Source organism: Eleutherodactylus coqui, chromosome 1 (assembly GCF_035609145.1).
Source record: "Eleutherodactylus coqui strain aEleCoq1 chromosome 1, aEleCoq1.hap1, whole genome shotgun sequence".
NCBI lineage: Eukaryota > Metazoa > Chordata > Amphibia > Anura > Eleutherodactylidae > Eleutherodactylus > Eleutherodactylus coqui.
In genome coordinates this window covers 321,904,034-321,925,037 of record NC_089837.1, presented here as the reverse complement: position 1 = coordinate 321,925,037, position 21,004 = coordinate 321,904,034, and positions in this window count along the sequence as shown.

Sequence of the window (21,004 nt, the reverse complement as noted above, 5' to 3'; positions counted from 1 at the left end):
TGCATGTGGCTGTGAGGAACAACAGGAAAAAGGTGGTATAGATAAAATTTAGATTACTAATCATTTATGTAGGTTTTATGCCTGAAGATTTGCATTAGTAAAAAAAAGAAACTATATATTAACTACATCCTGTCAGCCATATTGGATATTATGGGGCTAATTTCTTTCATACAGAAAGCCAGAAGTTACTCTTGCTCCTTCGCTCAGCCGCATTTGGCAAAGCCTCTATTTCCTCTCACTGTGCAAAATCTTGATTTAATCTATTCTTATATACTAGCTATATGTTGGCTTAGGCAAGGCATTCTAAAGATGCACCAAATTTATCATTGTGGGTTATGCTGTATGATATGTTTGGGGCACTTTTAGAAACTTTTGTCTAACTTTACACCACCTATAGTCTGGGAAGGTATTTCTTTTACTTACCTAGCTCCCTGATCCAGCACTGTTAACCCCCGGAGGTCAGTGCAGACCGTGCAGTGGGGCCACTGGTTGTGCGTGCATATTCCCATTGATTGCTAGGGTTGCTATGATAGCAGTGACGGGTTAGAAGAATCTTGTGTGGACCATCATGTTTGTCCTGTGATATCTACCAAAATAACTTCTATTTTTCCAAACAATTTTTCCATAATCAATAATATATGTCTTAATGAGTACTTGCCCTGAGTTATTTCTTAACACTACATTAAAAAACTTAATACATAATACGAACATAAAATGATGTTCTGTGTTATGGGCTATATTATGGCATTTAAGGGTCTTTTCTTTGCCATTTATCCCATATACATTGGATAAGAGATGAACTTCTGATAACTGGGGGTCTAATCATTGGGGCCCCCCTGAGATCTCTGTACCCTGAATCTCAATGATGCATGTGTGACGACCATTCACTTCTATGGGATAGAGAAGGGTTGCCAAGCACATCGATTTTCCTTTGTCCTTTAGAAGTGAATGGAGCAGTGGATACACATGCGCACCACCATGCTAGTCTTATGAAGGATTCGGGGTGCACAGATCTCGGGATTCCTGGGGGCTTCAGTGGTCAGACCCCCAGCAATCAGATAATAGGGAATAAATGTCATTAATGAGTAAACCCATTTAAAACATAGTATTTATGGGATTACTTTATACACTCACAAGCAGTTTTGCACTATTTAAAATTAATAGTTGGACTGCAGTTGTATGCAGTTCTGTTCTGAATACTAAAACCAAAGAGCAATCAGAATTCAGAGCCATTGGTCAAACATTATGGATATGACTTACTAATTTTACTAACTATTCACCAAAACTGTCAAAATCTAGGACTCTGTACAAGTCAGTGAAATACTTTACATATATTTACATGCATTACATAAGTATTTGCACATCCTAAGATAACACTAAGATAAACTTTTGTGCGGTCTACCGTGCAAACTGTACAGTCTGTGCAAACGGCGATATGAGCGTGGAATTAACAATGGGATGACGGATGTTTCCCTTTTTTAGTTATTCTTCCTTAGGAAGCACAGCTGTGCTCACACTCTTTCTATATATGTATTTGCATATATTATGAGGCATCTAAATAGAATTAAAAGTTGTTTTTTTTAAGAGAGCACTAAGTATACTCACTTCATTCTTTATATGTGACCCTGCTTTGTGAGTCTAATTTGTCTCTCTATATTGAATTTTCCTTCTGATCTCTTGCAGCGTCTTGTAAGTGGGGTCCCCCAGAACAAACTTCTTTATTAACAAGTGGCACAAGTGCATAGAGTGATCCTTCCAGCACAATTAGAGATCTCAATCTGCACAGGAATTCCCACCAAATCAGGCTGTGCCAAAGTGACTGTTCAATCAAATCCCTTCCTACCAAGCCTTCGAGAGGCTACTTGTTGCAACAGCCTGCCCTGTCTAACCACAACTTACAGGGTTGCACTAGTTAGTTAGTTGAGGAATCACTCTTTGCTTTTTAGGTCATTTTGACCCTAACACCACTACGATACACAGATCCTGACCTCCCTCAGCTGCTTGCGTACCATACAGGAGAACACCTCCAAGTAAATGTTGGCAAATAGAGTTCTAATCAAAGTCCTTATTAAAAAGTTATTGTCTCTTTGAAAGACAACCTAAGCTTAACTACAGCAGCAATAAAAAAGGATCTTTACATAGCAAGGTATGGAGCGCATAGAATGTATGTTCTCTGTTATCAGGGATCTATGGAGGGGCCTCAGACTTAAATATTGCGTTATTTTTTTTATGTTGGACATGGTAAGAAATTGACGCAATACCAGAATTGCGCTTTTTTTGTCACCCCACCTCTTAAAATTTTTTTTGCTAAAAAGTGACAAATAAAAAGCTGTATGTATCCCATAACGGTATCAATATAAACTATGACTCGCCTCGCATGAAATTAGTCCTCACACAGGGCCATTGATGCAAAACTAAAAAAGTTACAGGTCTCTGAATATGGCGACAGAAAGCAATTTTATTAAATTTTTTTAAAATAGGGATTTTATTAATCTTTTTAAGTTTTAAGTTGTAATGAAAAAAATCTAACTTTTATTTAAACACATATATTTTCACATTTTTCATGTCACTATATAGATTTAAAAAAAAATAGAAAGTGCATCCCAAAATCCCTGGATGGCGACTGCAATAGGTAGAAAGATAGATAGATAGATAGATAGATAGATAGATAGATAGATAGATAGATAGTTATGAGATAGATAGAAATGAGATAGATAGAAATGAGATAGATAGATAGATGTGAGATAGATATATAGATAGATGTGAGATAGATATATAGATAGATAGATATGAGATAGATAGATAGATAGATAGATAGATATGAGATAGATAGATATGAGATAGATATGAGATAGATAGATAGATACTGTATGTAGTGACCTGCATGGGATATTGCATATGGCTGGAGTTGGGAGGGTGTAGTGCATGGACCTGTCACGGTGGCACTTACCAACTCCTGTTCCCAGGGGGAGTTACCGCAGCAAAGGATAGGGCCAGTAGTCCTCAGCATGAGGAGGGTAGTAGTTGTCAGTTGGTGATGTTACCGTTCCACACACCGACATACATACACGGCGGATCAATAAACACTGGACAAGTGTATCATACCTCGCGTCCTCAGGAACGGTTGAGGCCCGGTAAAACTTTACTTGAATAACTTTGCATACAGGTAATTACAGGTACATTGACGGCAGTAGTTACAGGCAGAAGGTCAGAGGTTGGGAGGGAAAAATACACAGGAACAATGCGGCCCTATAGTCCACGTTATCTATATGCCACCAGGCTTGGACACAATATATACTCCGGAGGAGGCAAGAAAGCAAGATCCTCTCCACATACTCTCTGGCTAAATACAATTACTTAGCAGAAGGCTTAGAATAAATGCACCCCACACATTCTCCATGTGGGTGTTGAAATCACGTACCTCTGTGTGGTGATCCTACTGGCGGACAGCCACACAGGAAAAATAACTGCCATATTGTGAACGAGTACTTGGTTTAGTAGCAATTAGGATTTGCGTTGCTCAATCTCTCTCTCTCTCTGGATGGTGTTTACTCCCCTAGATCCACACCCCATGCACTACGGGATGCCATTCCTCCTCTTCCATCTTCACCGACACGGGAGCTGATGGTGCTCCCATGCAGTTCTGTGTTAGCTCAGAGCAGCAGGTAAGATGGAACCCTGCTCCAACACAGAAAGAAGAAGACCCTTTCCCGCTCTCTGACACTCACTTTTATAATCTCACTTGTACCACATGACAGTATAAGATAGCTCTGCTGCATGCTGAATGTATCTCATAGGCAAGATTTTAAGGGAGTTAACCCTTCAGACGCTGCAGCTGTGCAGCACACATACAGAAAATAAACATGACAAATTTGTACAGTGCATCCACATAAGACAGACATGTATGACAATTATAGATAGATAGTGTAGGGGGTTAATTTAGTTGCTAGGCTATCAAAATACGAATACATAGTTTAAATACAAAATGTGTTCAGGTTAGGGAAACAGGTGGTTGAGAATGGACTTCTCTGAAGCTTCAAGGTCTCTCTTATCTAGTGAACAAGAACATCCTGTGTTCTAAACTAACAAGATGTACTGTCTCCTTTTGCTTTACAATAGCTCATTAAGAAGGAATGTATCCTTGCCATTATTTGCTGACCACAAGACAAGTCCTTCCTGCCTGGGCAGTGGTCTATGGTCTTTATAATCCAATGTATTTCTTTCAATAAACTAGAAGCCATTTTGATCACACTCTGTGTCAGCGTGTCTTCTCCGAGCGCTCGATTGATTGCTTATACTAATTTGGACCTAGGCAACATTAGCATCTGGTCTCTTTTGGAAGGACCCCTGACAGTTACTTGGCGCCCAACGTGGGACGGAGTTTATTCATTACCTGCAGCCGATATCTGACGACGCCAACTGCCAACACCACGGGACCAGGATCACGGGACCCCAGAACCCCAAAAATCACCGGTGAAAGGTAGGCCCTTGTCTTGCCACTTTGATTCTGGGCTTCCCTGATTTTGGGCTCATCGTTGACAGAAGGTTAGTCGCTGCATGTATTTATAAGAATACTCCGCCATGTTTTAATGTATGTGTTCATAAAACTGTAATAGACGGAAGAACTCATACCCTGTTGTTTTATGCCATGTTGCCTGAGGAAATTCTTGAAGTTTCTGTACTGATTGTTTGTATCACGTTGGCAATTATCTGTTTTTGTTGGCTTTGTTATAATATCACCAAAAGTTCCCTGAGAGGCGAAGTGTGGTCTCCCCTTAACCCTCCGAGGTAATCTGTGTGATTACTGGAAGTCGCTGTAAAACTATTCCGGGACAAGGACGACTGTGTGTCCTCCTATAACGTACTGTGTGAAAATAGTGTCCTGTTTACTTCGTGAAGAATAGTGGGCATATTGAGATGGGGGCAGGAATGAGAGAGAGGGAAGGGGAAGATATCAGTAAATGTGGTCTCCCCTCAACCCTCCGAAGTAATCTGTGTGATTGCTGGAAGATTTTACCCCTATTGAGATAATAAGAGAGAGGGAAAGGAGAAGATATCAATAAACAAGCCTATAAGACTTAAAGGGGTTGTCCGGCCATAAACATCAGGTCTCATTACTTCTGTTTGCCCAATACAATGCACTTTGTAATATACATTGTGCATTGTAAATTAGGCAAACAGAAGTTATTCACTTACCTCTTGGCTGCCCCCCCCTGTGTTGCTCCTCGGTTGCCATGGTTCCTGGTTCCGACAAGTCTCTTCTCCTCTTCTTGTCGGGACGACCGGGGACGCGCCTCTCCAGCACAGCTCTGCGCATGTGCAGAAGTTCAGCCTGGGAAGCTCAGTTCTGCCTGAGGAGGCGTGGCTGCTGGCTCTTCAACTCCTAGGTAAGAATGAGAGGAGGGGCGGGCTCTCGTGGGGGGGGGGGGGAGGAGGGAGGGAGGGGGAGGATGGATGGATGAATGGATGGATGTGTGCAAGTGGCTGTCAGAGGTCCGAGGGGGGGGGGGGGCAGCGGCAGTGATGTGTGTCTGTGCAATGTCAGGATGGATGGATGGATGTGTGCAAGTGGCTGTCAGAGGTCCGGGGGGGTGGGGGGAGGGGGGGCAGCGGCAGTGATGTGTGTCTGTGCAATGTCAGGATGGATGGATGGATGTGTGCAAGTGGCTGTCAGAGGTCCGGGGGGGTGGGGGGAGGGGGGGCAGCGGCAGTGATGTGTGTCTGTGCAATGTCAGGATGGATGGATGGATGTGTGCAAGTGGCTGTCAGAGGTCCGGGGGGGTGGGGGGAGGGGGGGCAGCGGCAGTGATGTGTGTCTGTGCAATGTCAGGATGGATGGATGGATGTGTGCAAGTGGCTGTCAGAGGTCCGGGGGGGTGGGGGGAGGGGGGCAGCGGCAGTGATGTGTGTCTGTGCAATGTCAGGATGGATGGATGGATGTGTGCAAGTGGCTGTCAGAGGTCCGGGGGGGGGGGGGCAGCGGCAGTGATGTGTGTCTGTGCAATGTCAGGATGGATGGATGGATGTGTGCAAGTGGCTGTCAGAGGTCCGGGGGGGGGGGGGGGCAGCGGCAGTGATGTGTGTCTGTGCAATGTCTGGATGGATGGATGGATGGATGTGTGCAAGTGGCTGTCAGAGGTCCGGGGGGGGGGGGGCAGCGGCAGTGATGTGTGTCTGTGCAATGTCAGGATGGATGGATGGATGTGTGCAAGTGGCTGTCAGAGGTCCGGGGGGGTGGGGGGAGGGGGGGCAGCGGCAGTGATGTGTGTCTGTGCAATGTCAGGATGGATGGATGGATGTGTGCAAGTGGCTGTCAGAGGTCCAGGGGGGGGGGGGAGGAGGATGGATGGATGGATGTGTGCAAGTGGCTGTCAGAGGTCCGGGGGGGTGGGGTGAGGGGGGGCAGCGGCAGTGATGTGTGTCTGTGCAATGTCAGGATGGATGGATGGATGTGTGCAAGTGGCTGTCAGAGGTCTGGGGGGGTGGGGGGAGGGGGGGCAGCGGCAGTGATGTGTGTCTGTGCAATGTCAGGATGGATGGATGTGTGCAAGTGGCTGTCAGAGGTCCGGGGGGGGGGGGTGGGGGGAGGGGGGGCAGCGGCAGTGATGTGTGTCTGTGCAATGTCAGGATGGATGGATGGATATGTGCAAGTGGCTGTCAGAGGTCCGGGGGGGGGGGGGCAGCGGCAGTGATGTGTGTCTGTGCAATGTCTGGATGGATGGATGGATGGATGTGTGCAAGTGGCTGTCAGAGGTCCGGGGGGGGGGGGGGCAGCGGCAGTGATGTGTGTCTGTGCAATGTCAGGATGGATGGATGGATGTGTGCAAGTGGCTGTCAGAGGTCCGGGGGGGGTGGGGGGAGGGGGGGCAGCGGCAGTGATGTGTGTCTGTGCAATGTCAGGATGGATGGATGGATGTGTGCAAGTGGCTGTCAGAGGTCCAGGGGGGGGGAGGAGGATGGATGGATGGATGTGTGCAAGTGGCTGTCACTTGCACACATCCATCCATCCCCCCCCCCCCGGGACTTCTGACAGCCACTTGCACACATCCATCCATCCATCCTGACATTGCACAGACACACATCACTGCCGCTCGCTCCCCTCCCCTCCCCCCTCCTGACATGAGTGTATAACTCAGTCTCCCCTGGCCACACCCCCTCTGATTATAGTATGCAGCAGGGGGCGGGGCCTGGGCGGGGAGAGACTGTAGAGCAGTTCAATAGAGGTGGGCGTGTCGTGGGCGGGGCTAGGACGTGAGCTGAGGGAGGCCATGAAATTTTGCCTGTTCATGTCTCTTACTACCATCGGGAGCGCGCACACAGAGGCGCCATCTTTGAAAGCTACAATGAACATCATAGTCTAAGGTAAGAAACTGACATTGCAGCTGATCTGCCGGCAGGTTTGAGCCCCTGTATGCTGTCTGTTACTATCCTTACTGAAAGGAAAGCAGCAGCATTATAAAAATTTTTACCCTGTGTGGCCGGACAACTCCTTTAAAAAGGCGGGAACTTTTAATTATGAATTTTGGTCCTAATTAGAAGATAAAAATGCTATGTGACTTAAAGCCTATAAGATATCAGAGACGCCGGTTTAGAAAATAGAACAGACAATATGAGAAACGTTCAAGGCAAGGAGTATGCCTATATGGGAACAGCTAGAGAAATAGCAAAGGTTAGACAAAGCAAGTTAGCCGTGGGGAAAGAATGTAGCGAATTGTTGAGAAAAGCAGGTGTTTTAAAATTCTGGGAATCTTCAACTAGCAAGTTTGGGAAAGATTCAGAGATAGTCAAAGGTAAAATAAAAGTATGTTAGATAGATGACTTATATGGTTTTAAAAATAGAATATATATATATATATATATATATATATAGGAATAAATAGAGGGTTAATCTTTGTTTTGTGGAAAGCCGCAGCTGCAAGTCGCCCCCCTTGTCTCCAAAGGGAGGGGGGGTACAGTGAGGAGGAACAGAGTTTAGTGAGATTTGCAGAGAAGGAATGTGTGCTTCTCAAGGCCAAAGATTAGAGCGGAGAACCCTGGACAGTAGCCTTGTTTGCTTGAACAGAATTGAATGCATTTGTTTGCAAGATGAGGACAGTTGCGTCATATGCGTTACGTCCTGTGTGAACTCTTACTAATATTTGAATGAGACTTGACCGCATGAACGGATGAGAATTAATGACCCGTGCTCAGACTGTAATGAATGTAAAATGTGTGATGTAGGCGTTGTGTGCTGATAATTTGGAAGCCTGCCAACAAGCCACAATTACAGTATACTGTCTCTGAGAGAATGTTCTGTAGAAGAAACGCGCAAACGGCCATACCTGTACTTACACCTGCTGCCAAACTCCGCACCTTTCTGGGCCTTGTTTCATACTGCCGCCCATGGATCCACTCTGTTTCCTCTCTGATGCAACTACTCGCTCTCACCCTTTTACACTTTATCATTTATTCTTTTCTGTACTGAATTTTCTGGCCATATGACAACAGTCTTGACACAAAAGCACGGAGGACAACCACGGCCACTTGGATACGACTCCATGAGGCTGTATCCAGTGGCTCGAGGAGCTCCCTCATGTGTTTGTGCGGTGGCAGCAGTACAGGCAATGGTTGACAAATCTTCGGAGTTGGTATTGGACTACCCCCTAGTGGTCCTCACCCCCCCATGACACCCGGAGCATATACACGCAAGTGCAACCCAAGCACTTATTTCTGGCCCGTCAAATCCAGCTACAATTTGCTCTTGTCATTCTTTGCACTGTTGTTATTACCTTGAACCTGGTTACTCTTCCAATTAAGTACCCTAGTTCAAAGGGGGGGAGGGAAGACATAGGTGATCTAGGTATTGCAGGTCAGCTATTTTTAAATTTTTAAATTTTTTTCTTTTCCTTCTTGCAACAAGGTTATGATCTATTTGAAATAGAATACCAGCCTGATTGTCTAGCGGTAATCGGTGCAAGGGGTTTCAGAAGTGCCAATTCAGCTGGCAGAAACTGAACCGCTTGAGGTAATGTTTAAAGGGCCACGATGCTCACGCGCTTCCTTGTGCTGGAAGGTCCTGAAAGCATATTGGGAACTGATGTGATGGGACCCTTGGGATGTTGTATCAAACTTCACCCGTCTGGTGAGGCTCGTATACACCCCGGGTCTGAAAGTCACCCGACCTTCTGTCGGATGGCAGCAGACCTAGCGACACCTCTCCCTGTCTTCACTCTTACGCACGCAGAGAAAGAAGCTCTTAGCCCCTTGGTCCGTCAGTACCCTCTGGTACATGTCCAGGAAGATGCAATTGCAGACACTGTCTCTTCTTTATGTTATCTTAAAGCCCTTAAGGAATGTGTCTTCCCAGCCAATACCCCTTTTGTTCCCCATTAACAGAAAGAGTTTAAAGGGCCAGCCAGACTGTCAGTAATTGTTTGCATTTATTTTCAGAGGAAAGCAGTACTGTTGGACAGTGCTGCCATAAGGGGCACAGGATAGCCCAAAACCAGTTCATCAGATGCATGAAGCTGGTATTAGACGCCCGGCCAATTCCCGAGGGCACCGCCCTCTTGTAATATGTTGATGACTTACTTTTGTTTGCTCCTGACCCAAATAGTTGCCTCAATGCATCACTAAGCCTTTTGTGTTTCCTCCATCAGAGTAGAATGGCTGCAAAGCTAGCAAGACAAATTTCAGTTCTGCAAATCTCACGTAGTGTTCCTGGGCCACTGCCTAGGTCCAGGTACTAGACACCTGACGCCGGAACGCACAAAGGTGGTAAGTGACATGCAACTTCCCACCTCCCATGCTCAGTTGCGTACCTTTTTGGGACTGGACTCATACTGGCGGTTGTGGACACGCTCTGCCTCCATGACCATGCAGCCTCTGTACAACTGTTTGGGTTCACGGCCATTTGCCCTGACCCTGCGGGGGAAAGTACAGACAACCAGTGCACCCGCACTGGAGCTGCCAGACTATGACAAACCTTTCCAGATGTACGTCACTGAGATGGCGGGACACGCCACCACTGTACTGACACAAATGCATGGTGACAAAAAGCGACCTGTAGCATACTACAGTGCCCATCTTGACGCGGTGGCTAGAGGGTCTCTATCATGCATTCGAGCGGTTCTAGCAGTCCAGGCACTACTGGACAAAAGTTCTGACGTTGTCCTAGATCACACCATGGTGATCTACACCCCACATGATATACATGGTATCCTGACTCAGGTAAGCCGTAGACATCTGTCTTTTGCCAGACAGATACAGTGAAACTCGCAGTGCATTCCTCCTCGAACATCTCAAGCCAAAGGTGCACCACCTTGAATCTAGCCACCTTACTTCCATTAGGTGATGTAGATTCAAAATGGGGGAGTAAGTACAGGGGATCAGTTGTTTTACAACTCCCTGACTGACGAACAGGAGGCATTTGACATCGGAAACCAGCATGACTGTGTGGCCCTCATGGCCCAGGAAACGGCTGGGTTTGCGCATGTCACAGACAAGCCCCTGCAGAACCCCCAGTTTGAGCTGTTTGTGGATGGATCTAGATACCTAAATGACGAGGGAAGGTTTGTAACAGGTTTTGCAGTGGTCACACAACAAGATGTCCTAAAAGCAGAATGCCCCCACATGTCTCAGCACAAGAAGCGGAACTGAAGGCCCTCACTGAGGCGTGTAGAGTGGCAAAAGGCAAGACGGCAAACATTTACACTGACTCCCGGTATGCATTTGGCATAGCTCATGATTACGGCCCAACATGGGAGGCCAGACAGTTTTCTTTTACCTCAGTAGGACAGCCAATTAAGAATGGTACAGCGGTGCAGAGTCTCACGGAGGCCCTACTTACTTCTACCTGACAAAGTGGAAAGCTCACACCAATTCCTACATCAGAGAGACAAGAGGCAACGCCATCACAGACCACACAGCAAAGGCAGCGGCCCTCAAGCCATGGAAGAAAAGAAGAATTTAACAATAACTTTGGACTTTGACTAAACTTTGGACTTTGATAAAAACTTTGGACTTTGATATAAACTTGGACTTTGATATGCTAAAGACTTTACAGTTACAAGCCAGCAAGGAAGAAAAAGACAAATGGACTAAATATGGGAGCAGCAGAAATGGGACGACGTATGGCGAACAGTCAACAGCACTTGCCCACCACGGTCCCTGTGCCCCATGATGGCCCAGGTGATGCACAGAAAGACGCACCTCTCAAAGCAGCAATGATGTCGACGCTTGAACGAGGACGGGTGGCTTCTGGGTTTTCTGTAGCTGCTGCATCATCATCTGTCCAATTTTGCATGATCTTTGCCGTAAGCAACAGGGCAGAAGTAAATTTGCCACATAACACTTGCGTAGACCACTCTACCCATTTCAGGGATTGCAAATTGGCTACACTCAGCTCCCACTTGTTGGGAAGTACGAATATGTGCTTGTTGTTGTTGATTTCTTTTCAGGACGGAGACCTACCCTGTTACCAAAGTAAATAAGCAGGTAACCGCACAGAAGCTCATGAATGAGGTAATCCGCAGATACGGGGTACTAGAGACAATTGAGGGTGACAGAGGTACACATTTTACAGGTAAAGTGATGCGAGAGGTGATGTCAGCCCTTGGAGTGGAACAAGCGTTTGCCACCCCATACCACCCGCAGAGTTTAGACAAAGTTAAAAGACTAAATGGTACGCTTAAGTTAAAAGAAGTGTTGTTTGGCTCTATGCCAAGATTGGAGCTGTATCATCCACAGGCCCTACAGCAGGGCTATGACATAGTAGCCGGATATGTAAAGCACCTGTGTGACCAACTACCAGTAACCCAGAATCTAGTCTTTTTCTCCCATTCCAGACCCAGCCAACCTAGGGGGATCTCACTCCCTACAACCTGGAGATTGGGTGGTCGTAAAGAGACGTGTCCGGAAATCCCTAGGGCCCAGATTCAAGGGGCCCTATCAAGTCCTGCTGACCACACCTACGTCAGTAAAGTTGAAGGAACTGTTGCTTGTCTTGAGACTAATGGGACTTTTCACGCCCTACTTTACCCCCCCCCCCCCCCATGAGAAGGTAAATGAAAGACATTTTGTCTATTGATGGACTTTTGGACTCCTCACTCCATGCTTCACCCTTATGAGAGGGTGCAAAAAGACAATGCCCAGAACCACTTTGTTAGACACCACCAAATACTGGTAGATTGACTGAACACCTCACAGGTGAAAGACTGTTGGACTTGTACACACACCTGGTGCCACTAGTTTTCCTAGTTTTCCTTTCTTGGCTGTTCCTGTTCCGTCGAAAGAACTGTTTGCATGGACAAATGAAAACTCAGAAACCAGAGATAGCTGGTGAGGTAACACATTTAGTTCCTTGAACCCTGCCAATTGGTTTTCTGGTTTAGGAGGTTGGTTCATGGGGATTCTACAAAGTATATTACAAATTGTGATGATTTTATTATGCATATATATAGCTGTAAAAATAGTAATCTCATGTGTTAACAAATGTAGTGAGAAGGCTTTTGCTAAACTCTAATCTTGATGGACTTTGGGACCACCACATGACTTTAGGGAATCTGGCAGGAGCCGGCACCACTCGGGTGGAGTGCCTCGCATGATGGTGGACCCTATGTCCAGAATGGGGGATATGTAGGGGGTTAATTTAGTTGCTAGGCTATCAAAATACGAATAAATAGTTTAAATACAAAATGTGTTCTGGTTAGGGAAACAGGTGGTTGAGAATGGACTTCTCTGAAGCTTCAAGGTCTCTCTTATCTAGTGAACAAGAACATCCTGTGTTCTAAACTAACAAGATGTACTGTCTCCTTTTGCTTTACAATAGCTCATTAAGAAGGAATGTATCCTTGCAATTATTTGCTGACCACAAGATAAAGTCCTTCCTGCCTGGGCAGTGGTCTATGGTCTTTATAATCCAATGTATTTCTTTCAATAAACTAGAAGCCATTTTGATCACACTCTGTGTCAGCATGTCTTCTCCGAGCGCTCGATTGATTGCTTATACTAATTTGGACCTAGGCAACATTAGCATCTGGTCTCTTTTGGAAGGACCCCCGACAATAGATAGATAGATAGATAGTGTTAGTGAAATGGATATGACTCCATGTTCTATTCTATGAGGAAGCCATTTTGTAAGCCTGTAACTATCTTAAGTGTCTCTTTTCACTGTATTCACTTGTCCTTTTTCTGGAGCATTTATGGATATTAAATGTTTTTAATAAACCTTGAGTGAATCACTAAGGGCTCCTGTCCACGGGCGAATTTTCACTGCGTTCCCTGTGGCAATAATCCGGCCACGGGGGAATGCAGTGAGCGCTTTCCATAGCGTTGCTATGGAAGGCGCAGCCCCCCTGTCCACGAGTGAAGAATCATAGTGATTCTTCGCTCACAGCCGGCAAATTGTGGCATGCTGCGAATTGCTGCGATTCACTGCACTGAGCCTATCTATCAGATAGCTGGCTCTTGCTCCCCGGCAGCGGCTCCCGGGAGATCCGCCGTGAGATATTGCAACGCCTGTGGACAGGCAGCCTAAGGCTTTTGTTCCAGATGATAGTTATATGGCCTTTAGGCCTCCCTCACACAGGGCGTTTGCAGAAACGCAGCGTTTTTCAACGCTGCGTTACTGCAGATTCCGCCCTGTTTCAGCAGCGCTGGCATACTTTATGCCAGCGTTTTGGCTGCGTTTTCAGCTCGGCTGAAAACGCAGCCAAGAATGCTGAAAAGAAAAAAAAAATAATACTCACCTAGCCGCTGCAGTCCGGGTCGCGGACGCTGGTCTCTGCCGCTGATCCGGGCTTCCTCGGCACTCCCAAGTCTATTGCCGGAGGCCAGGTTTGAGAACCCCGCCTCTGGCAATAGAGTGCTGTGATTGGTTGTCGGTGCTTGCTTGATGCCCAATCACAGCCCTTCATTGACTGTCTCAGCCAATCAGAGCTTGCCGGCGCTGATTGGCTGAGACAGTCAATGAAGGGCTGTGATTGGGCATTGAGCGTGCCGATAACCAATCACAGCACTCTATTGCCGGAGGTGGGGTTCTCAAACCTGGCCTACGGCTAAAGACTTGTGAATGCAGGGGAAGCCCGGATCAGCGGCAGAGACCACGGCCGCGACCCGGACTGCAGCGGCTAGGTGAGTATTAACTTTCTTTTTTCTCTCTACCTAGCTCTGGCAGATTTTCGGGGTAGGGCTTCTATTGCAAGCCCTCACCCCAAAAATCGGCAAGCGGTTAACGCTGCCAAAAGCGCGGCACCAAGTGTTGCCGCGTTTTCAGAAGTGCTAAAACCGTTGCCCATTCATTTCAATGGGCGATGCAGGGCTGAAAACGCTCCAAAATAGAACTTGCATCGCTGTCAAAGCGCAGCGTTGGAAGGCGCTGCATTTTCAGCCCTGTGTGAGCAGCCCCATTGAAATGAATGGGAGTGTTGTACAGCGTTTAGCGCTGTACAACACTCCCAGTCATTTCAATGGGGCTGAAAAGGCAGCGCTAAACGCTGTATAAAATGCCCTGTGTGAGGGAGGCCTTAGACTAGCTGGCAGACTGACATGTTCCTAGCTGTTCACATATGTTCCTAAACATTCTCTCTAAACAACTTATTGTTTAGATTTATTTTCCAAGAAGTTAATCATGTAGGGTCAACTCTGCGCCTGTGTGCGTTTGGTTGGTATTTTAGAAGTTAATTCCCTTATCTTGTATATTTATACTTTGTTCATATTTCTTTGACCAATCGTAACAAATGAATTATAATAGATTTGAATTATTGTAATTGAACATGTGACTCTATAAAACCTGTCGTTTGTCACTGAATAAACAGATTACTTTGGATCACATCACATGCTGTGTGATTTAATGTTAGTCTCCTGAGCTCAGCTTACTCCTGACAAACTAAAATTTTGGACCCCAATAGCATATTGTATAGCAAATATTGGTTTGCACTAACAATAGACAGACAGACAGAGAGACAGACAGACAGACAGACAGACAGACATATAGACAGATAGATAGATAGATAGATAGATAGATAGATAGATAGATAGATAGATAGATAGATAGATAGATAGATAGATAGATAGATAGATATGAGATTTTGTTTTGTGTCATGGATGTAGATAATGAGAGGCGTGAAGTTTTTGTAGATGCTATGGTGATGTGTGAGTATGAGACATAGTGTGTAGTTGTACATGATACAAACGGAGGGGGTTTGATAACAAACTGCACTACATGAGGCTAAGATGATAATAGTCTGTAGAAACAAAATAAAATTATGGCCTGCTATACTGGATGTCAGTTTAAAGTGGATGGAGACTGGAAAATCAAATCTCTTTATCAGATCTGTGAAAAACATATGTATGGGTAATGTTTTGCTGTACGCTGCTGCATTACAAGTCACGGCCCTTCCAACTAAGCCTAAGCCATTTAAAATTTAGTTTTGTCATCTTGTCGAGTGAGGTAAAAAAAAAATGTCTAAAATATAGTTTACAATAAACTCAAGCACAAGATGAGATACCTAACTCTCATTACTGAAGGTATATATAGTATACTTACCATTAACCCATTCCCGCTATAGGACATACAGTAACGTCCTGTGGGGTCAGGGTATGTATAAAGAGAGATCGCACAGCTATCTCTCATCATACATCAGAGGTGCAGGCTGTTTAATACAGTCGACACCCAGCGGCAACAGCTCCGATTGGCCACACAGCCGATTGGGGCTGTTAACCCTTTAAATGCTGCTGTCAATTCTGACAGTGGCATTTAAATCCCTCAAACGATGTTCGGGGGTCCCGTATGGCCCCCTCCCCACGTTGAGATCGCAGGGAGCTGGTGGGTGTCATGGCCATCGGTGGCCTTCTGAAAGGCCCTAGGGCTGTCTTGATAGACTGCCTGTCAGATTGCAGTATGATGTAATGCTATGATACAATGCTATAGCATTACATCATGCTGCAGGAGCGATCAAAGCATCGTTTGTTGTTATCCCCTAAGTGGACTAAAAAGAAATAAGAACAACAAAGTTTTACTAATTGTTAAAAAAAAAAGTAATGCATTACTTACCTCGCACGATGAACTTCGTCAGAAAAAAAAAGAACGCTAGAGATGCGCTTTTTTGGTCACCCTGTCTCTATGAAAAATTGCAAAGGTCTTATGAATTCAAACGCAATACAAACTACAGCAGGCCCTGCAAAAAATGAGCCCTCGCACAACTATGTCGATGGAAAAATAAAAAAGTTATTGTGCACAGAAGATGGCGGCGGAAAATAATAAAAAATAAATAAATGTCTTTGAAAAAAATGAAAGTAGTACAGCCAAAAAAACCGATATGTTTGATATTGTGGTAATCGTACTGACCCATAGAATAAAGTTATTATGTCATTTTTGTTGCAGTTTGTGCGCTGTAGGGACAAGATGCACTAAAATATGGTGGAAGTTCTTTTTTTTAAACTTTTTCTCCACTTAGTATTTTTTAAAAGTTTTTCAGTGCATTATATGGTACATTAAATGGTACCATTGAAAAATACAACTTGTACCGCAGAAAACAAGCCCTCATACAGCAACGTCAATGGATAAATAAAGGAGTTACAATTTTTTTAAAGGGGGGAAGGAAAAAAGAAAAATAAACGAAGAAAAAGAACTGCGTCATTAAGAGGTTAGACGCTCAGATCCCATGGCGCTTTTTTACCTAAGGCTGGAGTCACATGGGATGGAATGGCCACACCAATAAACCGCAAAAAATTATGTTGCAAAAGCACAGCTTCAAAACCTGCGGTCTTTAGCTGAGGGTTTTGGAGCAGTTCTGCTGTTGGCATTCTGCTGCAGCTTTCTCTCCCTATAGAGAAGAGAGAGGCTGCTGCAGAAAAGAGAAAATATTTGACATGCTGTGCAATCGAATATCGCGCCACATGTCAGTTTTCGTGCGGCTTGGTCGCAGCGCGTGGATGAGATTTTTGCAAAATCTCGTCCACTTTGCTGGCTAATTTTGGGATTAGGAGCCGCGGGCAGAATTTCGTGACAATTCCGCCCTGTGTGAACCCAGCCTAATAGCAAGCTTACAATGCTATTCCATGCAGGTAAAAAATACACTATTTTTGCCTATGAATGCACTCCTATGGATACGCTTAGGTTGTGTACATCCCTATTCTTCCTGTCAAACCCTGCTGGGCTTTTGTACTTCTGGAAGCAGCAATGTCCCCTTGTGGTGTGAACCTTCCTCTGACTCGTTGCTGCCACACATCACAGATTCAGAGAAAAAGTGAAAGTCCTCTGGGCAGTGCCTCCACCTCACCTTGTGTCCTGATTATGGTGGTCTATATCTATATTAAAGAGACAATATGCAAGACAGTAGGATGCTCTGTTGCAAAAAGGTTTGCTCTTCAGCAAATCCATGGTGGGTGCTGGCAACGGGGCAGAGAGCAATGCACATAATGAGTTGTACCTTCCTCCCTGTTGTCCATACCTTGTGGTGGTTGGTGTCCTGTGCAATCACACAAGTAACACATAGCTAAGGCTGACCACCTAATATTCCAATTTTCAAATTTCAAATGTGTTATAATTTTCTTGAAAATAATTATTATTATTTGCAAAAAAAAACAAAAAACAGGCGTGGAGGGTAGCCTCCAGGGTTTAGTGAGAAGAAGGAGAATAAACTGAAATGACTGCATAAATATGCCCAGTGCCACAGAAGGAGCAAGCACATTTTAATTGCCAAACCAGAAGAGCCAGACTGACTCCTAAAACAATGAAGAGGAGGTGGTACAAAGCAAGTGGCCACAGAGGAGACGGGGGAGTTCAGCCCATACGTACAACTACCTGACCCAAGCCTGCCTGCCAAGATTACATGCCCTCTACAGTCCATATTTACCCCACTTAAACAGCAGGGTGCATTCCACAATGGTTTTTAGGCACTGTATGATTTCATGATTTGGGCACTCAGTATATGATACATAATAGAAGGTACTACATAGGGTGCAAACCAAGTATTTCCTGCAAAAAAGGATGTAGACTAAATTCTAATAAAAATATATGAGGACTGATTGAAAAGTAATGGTATTTGTGATTATCATGCTTCAGCGTTTCTGAACCTGAAGATACACAGCCATACTATTCGGTATTCTGTCACATCAAGTAAAAGCATTTTGTACGTGCCAACATGATGGGTGAAGTAGATATTTCTCTAAAAGTATGGAAGAAGTGTGTGATTGAATTATATGTTAAGCATGGGAAAAGCAGTTTAATTATATATACAGCATTCATGGCACATTTTTTTCACTTTTCACTGCTTTGCAGTGGTGTATATTCTAATCTGACCAAGAATAATATCTGGATAGGTTTTTTTTCTGTTCTCTTTGTGTTTGCGCAGAACAGACAAATGTTGTTAGCCCTGCTGCTTTGAAGTGCTGGAGTTGTAGGTTCAAATCTGACTAAGGTCAACATCTGGATTAAGTTTTTCAAAGTCAGTGCTAATGTTATCTTTAATGGGACATTAACCTACTTACCCAGCACTGAAAGGCAACAGTTGTAACGAACAAGTGAAACATATTCACACACCTCTTTCCCTGTTATTTGTAATATTACTTTCTGATGATTTTTGCTAAAAATCAGGCTGAGGTGACCCAATTGAATTTTGCAAAAATTGGCCAATGATATCCCCTGACCGATCATGACGATCAACACTAGTGATATATACTACTCTATACAGAGCTTTTTCCTGAAAAATGGTGCTTGTAATTTCTTTAGCTTGGTTTTAGTAGGATACATACAAAAGTATCTTTATCAAGCATTGGTAAGGCATTGAGATCTGGACTATGGTAAATTGAGCTTTATTCATCAGGACTTTGTCAATGGGATAAGAGGTGCTAAGGTACTGAAATGTTTCATCTACTGTGCTTCATGATAAAATGTTGTCTACCTGTGGTGACCATTAGTGGCTCATTGCATACCATTTTTCACTATGGCGTTACGGCAACTCCTGTATTACAGGGCAACCTCAATGTTTCCAATGAAAAAGAGCTGAAAGTGATATATTTTCCTAAGACAAGTGCTGACTTAATATCACCTTGGAGTCCCAGCTTTATAAAGCTTCCATTGATAAAGGTCCTTTAATACGGGATGAGCTGTCGGGTCACTGATGAGCAACAGCCGTCCCAGTGATGCTCGCTGCTGTGCTGTTACACAGATGTGAGTATCGCTGGCATCACTGCTGGCATGGAGGTGGAGCGGGCCGGGGCGCGTTGTCTCTCCGCCTGCCTCCATTCACTGTAATCAGACCGTCGTTCAAAAGTGAATGACTGCTGTTTACACTGAAGAACACGTCGTTGACTTTTCTGCATGCAGAAACTGAACAAATGACTGGTTCTCAGTCACTGCATGCATTTATATGGAACAATTATCATTCCCGTTGGAGCAGGGGAATCTGAACGATTCTGAGCAATAATTGTAAAATGGCCATAAGTTAGTATGCAGAGAGCAAGAGAGCACCATTTAGTGGTGCTATAGGTAGTCAAGATGCTATAATGTAACTGTGTGTTAGGAAAATGCTGAATGTATAATTATTTCGTTTCAATTTAACTTTAATTCTTTCAATTAGGACTACACTGAGTACGTAATTATTGCAGACCTCATGTTCTTCTCAATCGTAACTTTTGAGCCATCATTTTTCTGGACGGAGAGCTAAGATTAATAGTCATATCTGGGAAGAGCTATTTATTGGTGTATGCACACAAAAGAAGAATCAACATGTTGATTCATGTTGAAAATCAAAGTATGTATTTTGAGATATATCTTGTCTTGGGTAGAGAGACATACAATGCGTGTTTGTTTTCTACTTATGACAAGATATGCTGTGTATAAGACTTTTAAATCAGACATGAAGTTATCTGTGTTAGAACAGTATAAAAGTTTTACATTTCTCAAGTCAAATTAGAAACTTTGGAGACAGAATGAGGACATGTCATATCTGTCGAACCCCTAGAAGTGAAGGGAACCTTTGGTGATGGGATGAGGAAGTGTAATGCTTGTTGGCCTACTGGAGAAGATACTCTGTCTTAGAACTGCTTGGTTTCCCCGGTTGCTGGTTCACATGAGTCTCCTTTCCCGTGATATTCCTGGTAACATATAATGTCCCATTTAGACGGGACATTACAAATTATGCCCAATAGAATGTCCCAGTGATGTTCTCTCCTGTACTGTTACACAGTAGTGAGTATTTCTGGAAGTACTGCCAGTATGGAGGTGGAGGGGGCTGGAGAGCTATCCCTCTCTGCCTTCATTCACAGTAAGCAGACAGTTCAAAAGTGACTGACTGTTCTTTACACTGAATGGCTCGTTGTTCAGTTTTCTGCACGTGCAAACTGAATGACTGAACAATTTTCGTTCAGTCGCTGCCTACATTTACACGGGACGACTATCGTTCAAATTCCCGCGGGAGCTTGGAATTTAAACAGTTCTGAACGATAATTGTCCTTGTAAATGGCCCTTAGGCTGTAACCTCTTAGCTAACTATGTGACATTAGATGTAACCCTTACAGTTAGCTAATAATGTGATGTAATCTTTATACTTTGTATATGGATAATGAAGGAATGTTAATTAATAACCTTCATCATTTGCAAATAACCGATTTACAAAAGAATGACAATGGTCCATCACTAGGCTTAATTATCACCTAATAAGAATAAATTATTATTGTTAAACCTTCTGTAGTTACTCAGAGTAGGCCCTACAACAAGTTGCTGGTTACTTTATGTAATCAGGAGTGTAAATCCTTAAATAGGTAAAAATGTTGTAAAAATGTGTATACAGCTGTAAATGTGTTAATTAGGTGTTCTTTCAAGCAAACCTTGCATGACTTAAATTCACCCTAACCTGCTCCTATACCTGTCAGCCAGCCCTAGCTAGTACAGGGATTGGATAGTTAGCTTTCTCCTATCCTAGGATCGGTCAAATAGAAAGGTCTAAAAGTTAGAGAGTGGGCAGGGTCTAGTCTAGGGAAGCCTGAGATAGAGACCAGTGGAGGAAGAGGGAGATCAACT